Raw genomic sequence first — 18,575 nt, 5'->3', positions numbered from 1 at the left:
AGGCGCGGGGAAGCATCCTTCCCTAGAGCATCAGAGGGACCCCGGCCCTGAGGACACCCTGATCCCAGACTCCTGTCCCCAGAAACGCGGGAGAAAACGTCTCTTGCCCATCTCCTTGGTCCCCCATCTCCTTCCGGGTCTGACCCAGGCCGTACCCCGTCTGCAGCTCTCACCCTATCTCGCTCTGCTCCAGCCTTCCGCTACTTCATGCTACTCCCCCAGCATGTCCGTGTCCTCTCCTTCCATGTCTTGTCACCTGCTGTTCTGTCTGCCTGGAACCCTCCACTGAAAGCGCTCTGGAGGTCCAAGCAGAGGAAGGAGGCCTGGGGTCCAATTCCTGGAGCCTCAGTCTCTCCCCCCGCCCACCACCCACCACCCACCACCCACCGTTGATCCCACAGCACATCTAGCCCAAGCGAGGATGAAACCTGGAGGAGAACGTGGCTCCCTTTGTTACTGACTTTTCCAGAACCTTCTATGGGTTTTCAGTTTCTGAGAATCCAGCTCAGTGTCCTTCACTCCAAAAGGTATACCTGAAATGCTAGCCATATATGGATTTTTTTTTTTTTTTAAGAGCATGCCTATTTTAGCTCCAAACTCTGAACATGACCTGTTGGGTATTTTCCATCTGGCACCTCAACAACTAAATTCTGTGACTTCCAGGTCATCTCGCATGTACTTGCTTCGTTTTCTCGCTGTGAAAAGCCCTTTGTTGCTCCCAGGAAGTGTCACAATAACGAGGGACAGTTAATTTCACTCTTCTCCCTGGGCTGGACTCAGGCCAGGAGGGAGGGCAGGCAAAGGGCCATGGGGACAGAGTCAGACCTCCCGCTAGAAGGTAAGCTCTGTGAGGGCGAGGCCTGCGATCTCCTGCACCCCAGAGCCAGCCCCAGGGTGTCGAGTGAATTAGCCACGGCAGACATCTCTTGCTGCACGCCCAGAGTCGGCTCAGCTCTCTCTGCAGCCCTCCGCTCCCTTGATTTACTTTGTTTCTTACATTTTTCTCGCTCAGCGCTCGGATACCGGGGGAGCACCCAGGCCCATCAGACCTTTCTGTTCTATGGGTTCAGAGATGAGCACACGACCCAGTAGAACCAACGACTCACAAGGAGATTGTCACTGGGCTTTGGTCGAGTTCTCCATGGTCCTCTCATTCCGGAATCAAGGAGTTCATGTCGTCCTGGGGGAACCAATGAAAGGGAGAGAGAAGTCGTTCCTCTTTCTATTCTTAGAGCCCCGGATCTAGCTTTCCCTAAAGACAGGCTTGATTTGCTACCACCTGGCAAAATCACACATAAATCATTTATCCTTTTTTCTCTTTTCCTTAAATTAGTTTGGATTGAGTTTTTGGATGCATGTAACCGAAAAAGGCCTGCCCAATATGTGAATGAATGATTGAATGAGAGGAATGAATGAACTAACCTCCAGTTCTGGCCAATGGCTTTTTTCGGCACCGTGCTCACGTACCCAGAACACAGGGCTTTGCACAGAGACAAGGGAGGTTAGGACCCTGTCCTGAGACTTCAGAGTACAATGTGACCCAGGTGTCCCCTGAGGCCACTGAGCCCTTGAAATGAACCCCCCTCCTTCCACTCTTGTGATCGCCCTCCCCAAAGATCCTGCCATCCCAAAGCTCTCCCCAAGATTTCCGTGAATTTCAATGCATCTGACCCTCCGACTCAGCTCTTCTTCACTGAATTAACATGGTGGCCACCTCTGTGGCCCTTCTCTCTTGCACACCACATGAGCCAGATTTGAGAAGTGGCCCTCCCTCAACTTCCACATACCACCCTCTTCTCCAGTCTCCTGAGACATTCCTGGGGAACAGAGGGAAGGAGAAGACATGTGCTCAGGACGTGGGCCTACAGCTCAGCATGCAAAGAGCTTCTCATCCATCTTTACACATCCTTGGTCTGGAAAGACCTTCAGTCACACCAGCCACTGGGGTCGTCACCGATCGGTGCACCACACGCGGTTCCCAGCTTGGTGCTCATTCTCAGCCTCCCCCCTGCTACCACACACAGGTCCCTACTCCGTCCCATGCAGACCCAGCAAACTCTCCCTGCAGAGCTTCCCTCTACAGCAACCTAGTGCTTTGTTTGCACACGGTTTCCTTCCTCATAGGAGTTCTGGGGCTACTGTGAAGGTTTTTAAATATTTTCCACTATCTTGCAAAGTCAAAATTATTATAGTTGCCATTTAGAGGGAATACCTACAGCATGCCAAGCACTATTCTGGGCCTGTTTTGCTGATGGTGAAATCGAGACTCAGAGAAATAAACTTGCCCCAAATGGCACAGCTTATGAATGGAAGAGCCCAAATCCTAAAGCCCAGACTATTTTTCCAGTTGAAAAATCAGTCCTCACATGGCGACTTCTGCCCTTAGGCCAGTGGTGCCCGGGGACCTCTGCGGTGACGGAGATGTTCTACGTCTGCACTGCCCTCTACATCCGCCGCATGACGCTCTCAAGCACGCTATGGCTGCTGCGACCAAGGATCTGAACAGTTAAAATTTTATTTTAATTCGCTTAAACTGAAATCTAAATTGCCACATGTGGGTACTGGCTACCAAATCGGACACCACCACCTTAGAAGAATCTGCTCATTGTTCTGAATTTAGACTGAGGTTTGTACAAGGACGAAGGGAACCTTTGGTGTCTTATAAAAGGAGGGACACTGCCCTGTCTCACACCTCCCCATTGTGGGGGCTGATAGCCCGTGGGCAGCTGTCCCTTCCCAGGCCGCCCATCTCTCATGTGTCTCCCCCGGGGACCTCATTCCTTTCCTGGAGGGAACCGTGCTCTGGCCTGGCGTGTCCCTCTGCCCAGAGCCTCTCCATCCTCTCCCCACAAGCCCACTGACCTGGTTAACCCCCCGCTTCCCTGAACTGTCAAGGTCTCAGGGGACATGTTGCTCCTCCCAGGGAAACGGCCTTGACCCCTGAGCGGGGTCCACAGAGCACACTGCCCTTTCCTTTAGACACTCAGCATCGTCCCAACTGTGTCACAGTGCTAGCACAGGGGCGGTCTCCCTGCTTCCCTGGAGGTTGGGCAGCGGGTGGGCCTTAACCTGTTCTGTAGCCTTGGCAGCCAGGCCGGAGCTCGGTGCATAGGACATGCTCAGGAGCTACTTGTCAAACAAATGAATCGGTCAGTTGAGTTAGAGACTGAAAGACGGCCAGCATTATGTCCCCTAGAGCTCCCTTTGGACCCAGACCACGAGTGGGCAGTTTTTCTTTAAAGGACCAGGCAGTAAAAACGTTAGGCTTTGTAGAACAAGTCCCTTGCACAGCCATAAACAACATGTGGAGGCCGGGCATGGCTGTGTGCCAATAAAACTTTATGTGGAAGAGCAGCTGGTGGGCCAGATTCGGCCCCCAGGGGGAAGTGCCCGTCTGTGCCCTGGGCTGGAGGGGGAACAGCCAGCGGGAAGCGGGAGGGATGAGCAGCGCCGGGGACTCCAGGCTCCGAGCCCCGAAGGAGGCAGCCAGGGCACTTGGTCCAGGTCTCCGTCCCTCCGCCCATGGGGACAAGAGGAAACCCTGGGCCGAGCACCTGGGCCCAGGACATGGGGAGGCTTCCGGACGCTGGGGAAGCGGATAGGGGAGCCCAGGTCCAGGGCACAAAACCAAGTCCTGGAGCCGGGGAATTCGCGCCCACAATGGGACCCATTGACGGGGAACAAGAGTGGCGTTGAAAAGCCGGTGCGCGGCTTGTCCTCGCGCGCCAAGGGGATGTGGTGAGCCGGGCTTCCTCCACATCCTGCTCTTGCTGCAAACCTGGCGCGGAGGGGCCTTCCCATCTGCAGGGGAGCCCCCCAGGCCCGCCCCCAGGTGGGGAGCTCTGCTCAGGGGCCTGAGCAGCTCCTCCGCCTGGCCACCCCCTCCACGCTGGGCCCCGATTGCCGGGATTGCGGCCTCCGGCCTCTCCCTCTGCCCCAGCCTCCCTGCCCACGCGAGAGATGGAGGGCTTTTGCCCTCCGCTACCTTGGAATGGGTGTGTTTTGAGCTGTTTGTTTAACTGGTGCGCTTGGTTTGCTGTGGAGCAAAGGGACTTTCTCTTTGGTGAAGGCCCGTCTTTGTTTGAGGGGTATCCCTGAGAGTAGCTTCCATTGTGGGCTCCCCGCATCTGCCCGGGGGGTGGGCGGAGGGGGAAGGGAAGCATCCGAGCCCTTGGCACCCGGTCCTCTGCTCGCTCCACCTCAGCCAGGCGTGCGCCCACCCTTGCCCACCGTGATGGCCTGCACGCCCTCTGCTCCCGAAGGCATGGAGCTCCCCAAGAGGGAAGCAGGCACGCAACCCACGGGCAACCCACGGGCCAGTGCAGAGGCCTCAGGCTTGGGGGGCCGAGCCCACTGTGTCAGACCCTTGGCTTCACTATTTGGAAATCTTAGGCAAGCGCCTGAACCTCGGAGGGGCTCGTCATCCCCAGTTACTTGTCCTGTCCTGATGCTGGTGGATGATGCTCTAGGAAAACTGTGTGCAGGGGGCCCGGCATATACGAGGTATCCAGTAAATGGGGTCACTGCTATTCTAAAGGCCTTCGATTCTATCATCTTTGCTTCTCTGGCGGGAGAGCTTTATTCTCGCAGACTGGCCGCCCCTGGAGGCTGGAATCGTGGCCACGCTGGGTCCAGCCTCACGATCATCTGACATCACTAGCAGAGATGCCAGAAATCCCAGGGAAGGGCTCCCATTGGCTTAGCGTGGTCATGTGCCGGACCAACCCTCCAGCCCAGGTGACAGGTGCAGCTCAGTCACCTGACCACAACTAGGCTCCCGGACAGCCTGACCTAAGTGCCAACTCCTCCAGAATCACCTAGCTCAGTTTCCCAGAAGGATAGCAGAGAGGTTCATGGAAGGCCTAGTAAAATGTAGCCACCTCAGCCCCTACTTCATGTGACAGCGCTGCCCAGGAGCCCAGGAGGGACACGGCCTCCCCTGGAGAAATGCTAGGAAGAGCTCAGAAGCATGCCCAGAGCTCCGGCTGCTAGGAAGCTCCTAGCGCCTTGCCTTCACCAGGCAGGTGGCACCACCTCCAACTGAGCAGAAGCCCCTGCAGCTGCTAGAACTAGAAGCGTGGCCTCCTCAAGGGAGTCATCACCTGTGGAATATTCGCAGAGGGGGAAGACAATGGAACACCACCGCAGTATGTTCTAGAACACCTTAGAATAAGACTGACTCAGGTCTTCTCACTTGGATCTGAAGACACTGCCAGACGCGTCATGGTTAGCAGCCTGAGCCCCTGAACCCCTGGATCAAGGAAGTGAGGATTCGAATTCAAGCTCTGTGAGTCATTCATTTGTTCATTCATTCATTTATCCAAAAAAATATGTATTGATCACTCACTGTGTCCAGCACTGAAGAGACTCTGTGGTAAGATAGACATGGCCCTGCCATCAAGCGGTGACACAGAGTCAAGAAGGCAGTTGTTAAACAAATACAGGCCCAGTTAATATATAATCACCAAGTGAAGGGACGCCCGGGTGGCTCAGCAGTTGAGTGTCTGCCTTTGGCTCAGGGCTCAGGGCCTGATCCTGGAGTCCCGGGATCGAGTCCCACGTCGGGCTCCCGGTGGAGCCTGCTTCTCCCTCTGCCTATGTCTCTGCCTCTCTCTCTCTCTCTCTCTCTCTCTGTGTCTCTCATGAATAAATAAATAAAATCTTTTAAAAACAACAACAGCAAAGTGAAATAGATTCTGCGGGATCGGGTGGGAATTTGAAGGAAGATACTTAGGCAGTGGTCTCTTCAGAGGTGTGTCTGTGAGGCCAAGAATCACATGGTAGGAAGAACATTCCAGCAGAGAGAACAGGATGTGCACCGGCTCTTCTAATCACTCTAAGGAAGGGAAACGATGGGCGTTCTGATAAGGGACGCGAGAGGTAAGTCTGCCGTGAGACACTCAGACATGTCACTGGCAGCGTGGACTCAGCCCAGTGAGAGGCCCAGAGATAACGTGAGTGCCCACCCCACCTGAGGTGTTCTGTGCTTGGACCAGGACTCCCCTGGAGCTAGGAACGCCAAGTGAAGGATTGTCTAGCCGCAGCCGGTTTATAATTGATACGGTGGGCATCGGCTGCTTGAGTCTGCCCCACACTGCTCTTGAGGGGTCATCGTTCCCCTGGATCAAGGCAGGGCTGTGAGAGTGACTCAAACTAAGCCAATTCTGGGGCCCCATCCCCTCCACTGCCTGAGGCAGGAATGGGAATGGAGCCCAAGCTCCAAATAAAGCAGAGATACTCAGAGCCAGCTAATGAGAGGAAATAAATAGCCATCATCTGAACCCCTGGATCCAGCCGTACCTGAAGACAGCATATCCCTAGCTTTTCTTCCTTCCTTCCTTCCTTCCTTCCTTCCTTCCTTCCTTCCTTCCTTCCTTCCTTCCTTCCCTCCCTCCCTCCCTCCCTCCTTCCTTCCTTCTTTCCTTTCTTTCTTTTTTTAAGGTCCATGAGATGATACTTTTTTTTTCAAGCAAATCTGAATTTTGTTTCTGACAGTTGAAACCCAGATGGACATCAGAATTCAGGATGTTAAAAAAAAAAAAAAGAATTCAGGATGTTCCAGATCATAAAAAGATAATACATTGCATATGTCGTATAGTAAATGACACCTCTTTGGAGCCTGGGGAGACACCTCAGTGTAAATATGTTAATTCTAGAGCAATACGTACAAATGCTCACCCGGGCTGGGATCAATAAAGAAAGACTATAGAATAGCCTCATGTCAGGTTTTGCTGCCAAATGAATTGCACCAAACATAAGAAAAGCATTTCCTGTTTTCACAATGTTTTGTGTTTTGTGTTTGTGGTTAAGGGATTGTGGATCTAAAGATATCATAGAAATTCATTCAACAAACACTGATGGGAGCCCTACTGTGGGCTGGGCACCGTGTGGGGTGTTTCCAGAAACTGGGCCCTAGAAAGATGGTGACTCTGCCAAAGTCACACAACCCTGAGTACCAGGTTTGGGACACAAACCCAAGCTGGGCACCAAAGTGTGTACCTCTCTGTCACCCAGGCAGTTTGCAAAATCAGTCTGCCCTGAATTTCACACTATTCCTGAATCACTACTAGATTCACTATTAGTGATTATTAGTGAATCACTAATAGATTCACTATTCCTGAATCTTCACACTATTCCTCAGCAAGATGAGAAAAATAAGGGCAAGATGTTGACTTTTTTTATAGGTAACATGTTTTAAAACCTGATGATTCACTTTTATTCTGCTCATCTACCTACTTTCTAACATTCAAATGTCCTCTCTTCAAGAAGTGGCGAGGAAGGGCACCTGGTGGCTCAGTGGTTGGGCATCTGCCTTTGGCTCAGGGCGTGATCCCGGGGTCCTGGGATCGAGTCCCGCATAGGGCTTCCCGCGGGGAGCCTGCTTCTCCCTCTGCGGGTGTCTCTGCCTCTCTCTCTGTGCCTCTCATGAATAAATAAATAAAAATCTTTTTTTAAAAAACAGTGAGAATGATTTTAGACTCCTTTAAAAATGCAAAATAACCTTCACCTCTACAGCCTTGACCAAAAATTGGTGAGAAAATGTTCCGGGTCTGTGAAACCCAGCCATCCGAGAGGCCCAGCGTCCACGGGCTGATGCGCATCCATCTGCTGAGAGGCAGGTCCTTGAGGCCAACTGCAGGCAAAGCCCCTGCTGCCCACTCCTGCAACCCATGGTCCTGGCGCAGAGACTCTCGGGAAATGACACGTGTGTACCCGAGGCCCAGCTGATTCGTGAGTGGCTCCCATCAAAAGCAGCTCTCTCTCTGCAGGAACATCTGTCACATTCACACCGTGCCTGTCACAGAAGCAATTGCTGAATCAGTTCCCCAGGGAGTGAGAACCTGACGTCTCATTTGCATGGTTGGGTCTTTGGGGATTGGAAGTGTCGCCTGTCCCTATCCTATTCCCAGGGTTGTGCGTGTCTTCAAGAGATGTCTTGAGAGGACAGGACATGGAATCTGTAAAACCCCCAGCACAGTGCCTGACAGACTAGATGCAGAGTAAATACTAGGGTCCTTCTCTCTCTCTCTGAAAATTGATGCACAGGATTGTCTTCATAAAGGAAACTGCTCCAGCTGTGGGGGAGTCTGGTTAGAGTCTAACAGAATATTTTTAAATAGAGGCTCAATGAAAACCACAAGATACCAAACCACACCTATCAGAATGGCTGAAATCAAAAGGATTGACAACGTCCGTGCAGGGGAGGGTAAGGAGCCAGAGCACCTGTACGCCGCTGCTGGGAACGGACCTGGATATGGCCAGGATGGAAACCTGGTGGTCGGTATCCACCCAGTGCACGTGCGTGCCATGTAACCCAGCAATTCCACAGTTCCAAAAATGAGCATTACTTCCTCCAAGCAATATATACAGAAGCATTCACGGCAGTGTTATAGATAACAGCCCCAGACTGGAAATAACCAAATGTCCATCAGCAATTAAATAATTTTTTAAAAGTATTACACTAATATTATAGAATATTATACAACAGAGAAAAAGAATTGACTATAGTTACTGGACCACATGGATGAATCTCACAGACATTTGTTGAGCAAAAGAAGCCAGACGCAAAAGAGGACGTATTCTGTGATTCCATCTCTATGACATCTGTGATGGTCAACTCTATGCGTCAACTTGGCTGAGCCAAGCCGCCCAGATATAGGATCAAACATTCTTCTGGATGTTTCTCTGACAGTGTGTTTGGATTATATGAACACTTAATTAAATCACTGGATTTGAGTAAAGCAGCCTGCCTTTTATAATGTGGGTGGCCCTTGTCTAATCAGTTGAAGGCCTCAACAGAATAACGACTGACCTCCCAGAGCAAGAAAATCCTGCCAGCCGACAACCTTCAGACCTGAACTACCACATCAGCTCTGCCCTGGGTCTCCAGCCTACCAGCCCACTCTCCAGAGGTTTGGACACGCCAGCCTCCCTCACCGTAACTCCTTAAAATAATCTTCAATATCCTATCGGTTCTGTTTCTCTGGAGAACTCTAATACGACATTCATAACCTGCAAAGTTCGTCTTTGATGACAGAGATACGATCAGCTCTCACCTTCGGTTGGGATATTGAATAGGAGGGAGATGGAGGAGGCTTCTGGGGTGCTGGCAGTGTTCTGTATCTTGATCTGGGTGTTAGCTACACAAAGGCTTTTCTTTGTAAAAATTCATCAAGCTGTATCCTTAAGGTCAGCACATCTCATTTTATGTAAATTATACCCCAATAAAAACCATAGAAAGTAAACAAGACAGGGGCAGCTGGGTGGTCTTCCGCTCAGGGAGTGATTCCGGGGTCCTGGGATCGAGTCCTGCATCAGCTCTCTGCATGGAGCCTGCTTCTCCCTCTGCCTCTGACTCTGCCTCTCTATGTCTCTCATGCATAAATAAATAAAATCTTAAAAAAAAAAAAAAAAAGACAAAAGCATGGCCATTCTGCAGGTGCCATCCAGCCCAGGGTCCTTCTCGGCAGCGGGGTCCAGGGCACGGGCCAGCCGCTAGCCTACGGGACGAAGCTGCAGAGCTCAGAACTGACTCATTCTGCAGCAAATATTCAGCAGGACCACCCGGCACAGGTGGCTGGGACCCAGAAGGTTCCTTCTGCTCTTGGGGAGTTTACACTCCACTGTGGGGGCAGGGAGTCGACTTTTTGAAAGAACCACACGCATGAATGTAAGATGGATCACAACCCAGGCAAGGGCTGCAGGAGGGGCCGCTTCAGTGACAGCTGAGACCCTGGGGGATTCAGCCCATTTGCACACATCAGGAGGACACCCCGAGAAAGCCAGAAGGGAGCTGAGGTCTGAAGGCTGAGCTGGGGGTGAAGGGGCGGGGGAGGCCAGGACTCACCATCATAATACTTCTTAGGTTAAACAAATCATGATGTAAAATTTCGTACTTAAAAGTTTTTAATTGTCTCAAAGGCCAAGTGTTACATTTGTAAACAGTCCTGGTCAGTAGTTATGTGATGTCTCAATAAAAGTGCTGCAAAATAAAATAAATAAAATAAATAAAAAAATAAAAGAGGGGTATGTGGAGGAGGCAACCCTTCCAGGGGCCCATCGGCACCGTCTGCAAACATTTGAGGTTGTCCCAACTTGGCGGGGGCGGGCGGGGTGGTCCTGGCATCAGCAGGCACGGGCCAGCTTGACAAGCGTCCTGCGGTGCACAGGATGCCCCGCGACAGAGAACTATCAGGCCCCCAGCGTCAATCGTGGTGAGGCTGAGAAACCCAGCTCTGAGGAAATAGGGCCTTTGTGGTTATAAGCAGGGAGGACAGGTATTTTGAAAATTTCCTCTGACGACAGTGCAGAGAATAGAATGACCTAATAATAATAATAACAACAACAACAACAACAGCCAATAGCAGCTGCTGCCTCTTTTTTTTTTTTTTTTAAAGATTTTTATTTATTTATTCATGAGCAAGACACAGAGAAAAGCAGAGACACAGGCAGAGGGAGAAGCAGGCTCCATGCAGGGAGCTGATGTGGGACTCGTTCCCAGGACCCTGGGATCACAACCTGGGCCAAAGGCAGATGCTCAACCACTGGGCCACCAGCCATCCCGGCTGCTGCCTCTTTACCGAGCACCTACCATGTGCTAGAGACCATGCCACGCACTTTGTGCACATCAGCTCACAGGATCCCACAACAGCTCCATTTTACAGATGAATAAAGTGAGTGCCAGGGAGGGTGATTCATGCACCTAAGATCACCCAGCTGTAAGGCAATGATGGACTTGGGCTCTGCGGCCCCACATGCCTCTGAAGCCAGCAGCGGCTTTGGCCTGGCATGAGCAGGGCAGCCCTCCGCCTGGGGGAGCCGCAGCTCAGAGACACTTGTCCTATCCTGCTGTGGACTGAAGGGGCTGTGCCTGTTAAGCCTCATGCCTCCTGGCCACAAACTGTGTGGACGTCATACTTCTCCCCCACAGATGACACCAGAATGATGTGACTAATCACGCCTGCCGCATGGAATTATTCTGGAGAGTAAACAGGTGCAAACCCACCCCTCGGTCAATTAGGGCTGTCCTTTAATCCTGCCCACGTTGTCAAACATGCTGCATTAAGACCACATTTTTTTGCAGGCCCAAAGGAGGGAAATCACATCGTGATTTCACATCATGAAAGCGCTCCTGCTCCTTGTGGCAGGGAGGCTTCCAGCCCCTCAAGGGACAGCCCTCCCCAGCGTCCTTTGTTTCGTTTCTGCACAAGGAAAGATGCGCCCCAGCACCTACCAATTGCTGGGAGGCCTCTGCACGGCAGCCCCATGGGAAGAGCTTCTCTGGGGAGAGGTGGGACCCCGAGGACCAAGTCGCTGGGCCCAGGGATCCTTCCCTGGGATGATGCTAACCCAGAGATACAGGTAGAATTATGGGGGACAACTACTAGGTACTCAACCTCCACCATTCTGGTAACACCCCGATTTTCCTTTGGGGAGCCACCTCTCCATCACGTTCAGCCCACATCAGCCTCTGCAGTTGATGCCCCACCCAATCCAGGTCACATGACCCCACGTGGCCAATGGGCATGTTCCAGGCCAGTCCAGGGACTCCCCACAGGCACCTGCCTAGTGAGCCTACTGAAGCTCAATCCTCCATACTCAGAATTTTGGGGGTAAAGAAAATCTCTTTCTTAACTTGGAAGGTCTGCGTCTGACTAGGAGTCACCTCACAGGACACCCAGTGTGACAGGAAAGCCAACATAGAAGAAGGTAGTGGGGCACCTGGCTGGCTCAGTTGGAAGAGCAACCCACTCTTGATCTTGGGGTGGTGAGCTCCAGGCCCACGATGGGTGTAGAGATGAATGAATGAATGAATGAATGAATGGGAGTAGAGCTCAGAAAGGTTGAGACAAAGTCCTGAGAACGTCATATAAGCCCCTAAATCCATCTGTGCCTGAAGTTTGCGTATACTTGGACTTTCCACGTACACAAGTCAATACATTCTACTTTTTTCCAAAGCTGCTTTGAACCAGATTTCTGACACTTGCAACCAAGGAGCTTCAACAGTGACCTCAATTCAATTCCACAAGTGTCTGTTGTGCCAGATCAGGCTCAGTCTACACCAGCCACTCTAGGTTCTTAAAGTGAAGCAAATTACAGGTCTTTAGCCATGAACAGATCACAAAAAAGAAAAACCTTTTCTGTTACCTGTGTCTAGCCAATAAATAGAATCCAAAGCACAAGGGCCATCCACTCTCTTTCCATTGAGAATATCAGAAATCTGATTGGTGTGTGGTTAGAAAACAAAATATTGGCTCTTATATCAATGAAGTCAAATTCAGGAATGGCTGGATCCAGGTGCTCAAAGATGCTTCAGGAATCCTCCTACCTCTTAGACACACACCTGCTCTCACGTAGACTCTCGCTCTGGCTCACACACACCTTCTTGCTGTGTCTGTCTCTCTATCCATCCACCCATCCTTCCATCCACATACCATTTCACAGATTCTCGGGTATATATTCACATACTAATATCCCTGAAATCAGAATGTGACTTACATCCAGAAGTATGTCGCAGCTTAACTGACAGGCTTTTTTTTCCCTTTTTAGTTTTACATAAAATAATGAACCGAATGTCTTGCGATCAAAAGGATTTCTTTTCTGTGGCCAGCTGCTCTAGGTATCAGCTCTCCCACTGGAGACATTTCTTCCATGTAGTGGGGAGTGGGGGCAGGGAGCATGACCAGAGAGAGCTCTAACTCCCCAGAGGAAGGGGGAGCTGAGCTCCCTGTGCCTGTGTACGGAATGACAAGGAAGGATTCTGACCGGGCTGGGGCAGGTCATGTGACAATCACTGTGGACCTGGACACGGTGGGGGTGGGGGGTGTCTGTGGTCCACCAGGCCCGCCCCACACCACCCTTTTACCCCCGGCCGGGCTTCCACAGCCGTCAGCTCCACCACGGCCATGAGCAGCAGGGGACAAACGGGGCCGGGCTGAGGAAGGGCCGCTGGACATACATCACGACAAACCCCATCTCTGATCCTGAGCATTACTCACAGCTGAGGCATGTGGACCGTGATGCCCCCGATCGGCACTAAACACCCTTAACTCTTGGGCACATCTCAGCTTCCTGCGACAAGTCACTACGTGGGAAGCCAAGGGGGGTCTGCCGGCTCCCTGACCAGCGCTGTCTCCGAAGGAGCCCGCTGACTTGGACCCCTCGGCCCAGGGGGATCCTGCAGACAGATGTCACACGCGTGGTCCCCACCCTGCGCTGCTCCTTTGCAACCCTGCTCCTCAGGCCTCAACAGGGTCACCGGCTGGGCACGAGCGGGGCCCCGAGTGACTCTGCTCCTGGTCTCTACTTCTCTGATGTGAGCGTGTGAGTGGGTGTGAGCACAGGGAGACCCGTGCTTGTGTGAGGGGGTGTGTGTCAAAGTGTGTGCCTTGCCTGAGCGTATTTGCACACGTCTGCAGGTACCCAGATGTGTGACCAGGCGGGGGGGCGGGGTACATGCAAATGTCTGTGAAAGGAAACACGTGCGTGCACGTATGTGCATGTCTACATGTGGTCACACGCCGGTACAGGGCTGCCTGCAGGGGTTCCTCCCCCTCGGCCACCTGCTGCCACTCCCACTCCCCAGGGGAGGCTTTCCTCGTTTTAATTTTTACTTATTTATTCATGAGACACAGAGACAGAGACATAGGCAGAGGGAGAAGCAGGCTCCCCGCAAGGAGCCAATGCAGGACTCGATCCCTGATCCCAGATCACGCCCTGAACCAAAGGCAGACGCTCAACCACTGAGCCACCCAGGCGTGCTCCCACCAGTCCCCCCACTCTCCCCCACCCCATGGAGGCTTCTTGACTTCTTTTCCCCTTGAAAGCTTTCACCCTTCCACCTCCTGACCTCATTTGCTCCCCAACACCCCAAGGAGGCTTTTATCCCTACTTTCAAGATAAGAAAGAGACCTAATGGAGCAGCTGCCTGTGGTCACCCACCCGTTAGCAGTAGGACAGACCATTGTCTCCGACTTACACCCCTGGGATCTTTCCACCAGAAAGGGAGGTTTCAGACTCATTCAGGTAACAAAGCAACACGTTTGCCCATCCTTTCAATTCAACAAGCATTGCCTGGGCGCCTCCCCGGGCCCAGGAGGAGGCCAGGTGCTTTGGATACAATATCTCCATCCTCCCAGCAGCCCACTGACTCCGTTTTGTAGGAGGAAGTTCAGAGAGGTTACACGGCGTGCTCAAGGTCACACAGGGGCTCAAGGTCACACAGCTGCTGTAGATGCTCCAAGACCAAAGCTGGGGTGGGAACATAGCAGCTCACGGCCGAGCATCTCCCGGTAATTGCCCTTGGCCTCAGAGATACAGTCTTTCCCTTGCTTGGGGACATCTCTGGAGGGTGCTCAGACCCCCTGGGCCCAGTCCAGCTGCCCGCCCACCCTCACAGTGTGGCTTCTGAGAACACACCCCGTTAACCGTCCTGCACACTAATTGGATTCAAAGTGTGTTTCCCAAGGCACAGCTGAAGACGGGTAGTAAGCGCTGGGCGAGGACCTGGTCCCCAGGCCGGTGGGCTCTGAGACGTCCAACTGTTCCCCACCTGCCCCTCTGGCATCCGCCCCAGAGGCCCGCCTGGGCCTGACCTCTCCCTGCAGCACCCAGCAAGGGGTGGGCTCCCTCCTCCCCGCCAGGGATGGGAAGAGCTGGCCCTTAGGGGAAGCAGGGGGTTGCCTTGGAAGGTGGAGCTGCCGAAGCCTCTGCAGGAGAGCCATTTGTTTTCCTGGAGCCTCCCCGAGCTCTCCATGCTCAGGCAGCCCTGTGCGGCCTGCTGTTCCAGAAGCCTGGGATTTCCTTCCTCTGCTGCAGACAGGCTGCACCTCCCTCGAGGCTCAGCTCGGGCCTCCGCTCGTCCCCGGTGCGGCCTGCACAGCGGACTCCCGGGAGGCACCTGTAATACTCCGGGGCTCAGGCTCCGGCCCCCGGGGACTACATCACAATCTCCTGGGAAAGGGACAGTCAGATTTAAGGTCCCCGTGTCAGGGGTCAGCCAAGGGCCAGGCACTAAATGCTTGAGGCGTAAAGCCACGGTCTCCCCTGCAGTCAGACGCCAGCCCTGCCCAGGCAGCACGGAAGCAGCCCCAGACCACACGGGTGTGCTGCGTCCCGATAAAACTTTATTTGCAAAAACAGGCAGCAGCTGGATTTTTGTCGTTTACCAACCTCTACCCTAGAGGGGCCAAGATCGAGAACTACCACCGCAGAGCAAGCGAAAGACGACAAACAAAACAAGCCTGTCACTCAGGGTGCGAATCCGATTTCCTCCCTTGTTCTCACCTCTAAAATAATTCAGAAAGCAATGAGCACGTCATCTATCAGTAGGGACAGTCCCTGTTTACACCTCCTGTCCCAGCGTAATTAGTGCAAGTGTTCGGTTTCACTCTCAGAAACGCCCCGGTGTTAATGACAAGCGCCAACATGTTGACGATTAGCCGGCCACCCCATCTTCAAATCCTCATTTCAGATGTTTGTGGGACCAAAATGACCTCGTGCTTTTCTGACCAGGTAATGAAATCATCGATTTTAGCAACGGAAACCTACAACATACGTTCATGCTAATTACAAAAAGCAAAGAACTAAACCCGGCAGGCAGAGGAGAAAGGATTCATGAATCTGGGGCAACCGGATTGCATGAACGTTCACGACTGTTTTTCAGATATCTAAAGACCGTCCTATTAATTCGAAGATGGTCGTGTTAATCAAGACCGTCGCCACTCCCAGAGCTTCCCACTCACGTGGGAGGAGCGGCGAGGGAGCGGGACCCCGGCCCGGTTCAGCCAAGTGAAGGAGGGCATCGCTAAAGGGGCTCACGGCTCCCACTGCAGAGCACAGCCAACTGGCTCCGGCCCCTGCCTGCCGAGAGGACAGTTGGGACCCAGGCCAGCCTCAGATGGAGACTTCTGGACGTGGCCCTGGCTCCCGGGGGCACGGGGAGGCTGCAGCTGCCAGGGGCACTTGGCAGAGACCCGGGGTCAACTGCCAGCCCAGACGAGGCTCTTCCTCGGCGCTGCCCCGGGGTCAGCAGGATGAGGGCCCAGGATCGGGGTATCCTGGCCAGGAGTTCTCTTCTCTTGGGACAGAAAAATCCTTTGGTCGGAAGGGAAGGAGACACATTCACAGCAGCTAAGCACCCTGGGGATCTTCGGGGGAGAGAGGACTATATCACAGAAACCAGGGACGGGAGGGTCAGGGGCTCCCTAAGAACCGAAGACCAGGAGGCCAGCAAGGGTCACCCTTGGGGACTGCCTCCCTGTCTCTGCTGCCCTGAAGCTCTCCTCTGCTCTCTGCAGAGTTCTGCTTTCTATTGGTTTTATCACCGTCTTTCATTTGAGAACATTCCCTCGAATGTCAAGGGATCTGGGCTATTTATTCACACTTACAAGTGACACTTGACTTCCTCCCAGGTCTCATCCACTGGGGGTCTCCCAGTAGGGGTCCAAGGTCCCAAGTCACTTCACTGGGAATGGCACCCCTACGACTTGGCCTCCTAGCTTCTCCTAAAGAGCGTTGCCAAATCTCACCGATACCAGATGTGCAATATTTGGGGGGCACATTTGTATTAGACAGACATCTGTTGCTTCTCTGAAACTCAAATGGAACCAGGAATCCTGCATTTTACCTGGCAACCCTGCCTGAGAAGAATCCTCCAGACTTGGCTCCTGGCTGCTGGCATTCTGGAAGCTGGGTTGAGAAGACGCAGAGCATTTCGCTTCTCAGTCAGCAAACCTTCCTGCAAACCCCCTGTGTTCAGCACAGGATCTGCAGCCCTGCCAGGGTGGGCTCTCCAGATCCGGGTTCCTGCGGCTCCAGCCTTCAGAGGGGAGCTCTGGTCTTTTCCTGGGAAGGGAAGAGGTAGGTATCGAGCTTCACTAAGCGGTGGAAAGATGCTCCTTGTGAAGTCTTTCAACCAACCCGCCTGTTTACCTTCTCACCCCAGGGAATCCCTGAGATCTCCCGTTTCTGGAATGAATGGGCTCACTCTCCCCACCCCCACGGACTAGAACTTCACAGAATTCTCCGGAATGATAAGCGAGTTGCCATTCCTCCACTGGCTTTCCTCCTAGCAATCGCTTGGACATCTCTCCTCACTTGCTCCCTGTGCTGTGGCTGCTGCTTCTTCACTCCTCTGCTGCCTCCTCGCAAGCTCTGGGCAGGGAGAGTGAAAACCATGCGGGTTTGATCTGCCTTGCTGAGCTGGTGGTCCCTGCTTCCCTCTCCCTAAAGGAAGAACTTCATCTTACCCTCTCTGAGGGGCTGTGTCCCCTGCTATGGTCATACACGCACAGACATGGCCCCGGGGAGTCCATTGGACAAGTCAGGGGAGCCCTAGTTCAAATGCCAAATTCCAGGGAAAGAGGCTCTGATTGGTGTCCTCTGGGTCAGGTGTCCATACCAGATCCAGGTAACCATGCAGGGGTCACCTGGCAGTAAGAGCTCACATCTGTCGAGAGGAAGGCAGGTCTCAAAGAAGGGGGTGTGGGCTGGACAGACACCCCAAATAATGTCTAATCCAGGGTCAGGAATCTTTTTGGGGAAGAGGGGGCAGAGAGAGAGAGAGAATCCCAGACAGGCTCCACGCTCAGTGCAGAGCCGGACGCAGGGCTCCATCTCACGACCCTGAGATCATGACCTGAGCCGAAATCAAGAGTCGGACACCCAGCTAACTGAACCACCCAGGTGCCCGGTGGGGTCAGGAATCTTTGGAATATCCACTGGCTGTGGATAGAACCTGAGAATAGCCTCTGCCCACCTGTCCACACCTGAGCCCTACTCTCACCTCTTCACATCCTGCTGACGTCACCTCTTCCGAACTCCCACTGTGAGGAGAGAAATACTTAGTCACCAGCTCTGCCCATCCTACCTCCCAGACAGGGATTTTCCAGAGTGTCCACATCTCCCCGTACAGGTTATTACCCCAGCCTGGGCCACTGTCACCTCTTCCCGATTCTGCAATAGTGTCCTAACTGCTTCTCCTTCTCTGAACTTGTTCTCCTACCATAATCCGGGCTACAGAGAAGCCAGAGTGGTGTCCTTAAAACACGAATCTGATCATCTGGTCATTTGCTGAAAGCCCTTTCTTTTTTTTTTTTTTTAACTTGTATTTATTTATGATAGTCACAGAGAGAGAGAGAGAGAGAGAGAGAGAGAGAGAGAGAGGCAGAGACACAGGCAGAGGGAGAAGCAGGCTCCATGCACCGGGAGCCCGACGTGGGATTCGATCCCGGGTCTCCAGGATCGCGCCCTGGGCCAAAGGCAGGCGCCAAACCGCTGTGCCACCCAGGGATCCCCTGAAAGCCCTTTCTATGTCTCCCTGCTGCCTACAGGAAAGCGTGCCAACGCCACGATTGGCCCTCTTTGGCGTCATCTGCCACCAACACACACACAGGCTCCCTCCACAACACCCTGCTTACGTAAACCACTCTCCTGAAATATCCTCTTCCTTCATCTCCCCATGGAGACTCATCCCCATACCACTCCCCCCCGCCAAAATGCCTCTCCTGACTGATGCAAACTCACAAAGCACCACCAGAGGACTCTTGGCTCTGCTCCCCTATTATTCTGGACTC

The 18,575-nt window shown here is 53.0% G+C and overlaps 2 long non-coding RNA genes across 2 annotated transcripts; one reads left to right on the top strand and one right to left on the bottom strand.

Annotated features, from left to right (window-relative positions):
* Nucleotides 1–405: 405 nt before the first annotated feature.
* On the bottom strand, nt 406–5,083 carry LOC112673418 (uncharacterized). The gene is made up of 3 exons (XR_003144788.3): nt 4,881–5,083; nt 2,367–2,498; nt 406–1,180 (listed from the first exon to the last, which is right to left on the bottom strand). It is a non-coding gene; the product is annotated as an uncharacterized LOC112673418 (long non-coding RNA).
* Nucleotides 5,084–5,168: 85 nt separating this feature from the next.
* On the top strand, nt 5,169–12,436 carry LOC118352261 (uncharacterized). The gene is made up of 4 exons (XR_004809128.2): nt 5,169–5,287; nt 10,931–10,993; nt 11,084–11,361; nt 11,959–12,436. It is a non-coding gene; the product is annotated as an uncharacterized LOC118352261 (long non-coding RNA).
* Nucleotides 12,437–18,575: the final 6,139 nt, after the last annotated feature.

This window comes from Canis lupus, chromosome 24 (assembly GCF_003254725.2).
Source record: "Canis lupus dingo isolate Sandy chromosome 24, ASM325472v2, whole genome shotgun sequence".
In the NCBI taxonomy this organism is placed as follows: Eukaryota; Metazoa; Chordata; class Mammalia; order Carnivora; family Canidae; genus Canis; species Canis lupus.
Note: the sequence above shows the minus strand (reverse complement) of the source record. Positions and strands in the feature narration are given on the sequence as shown.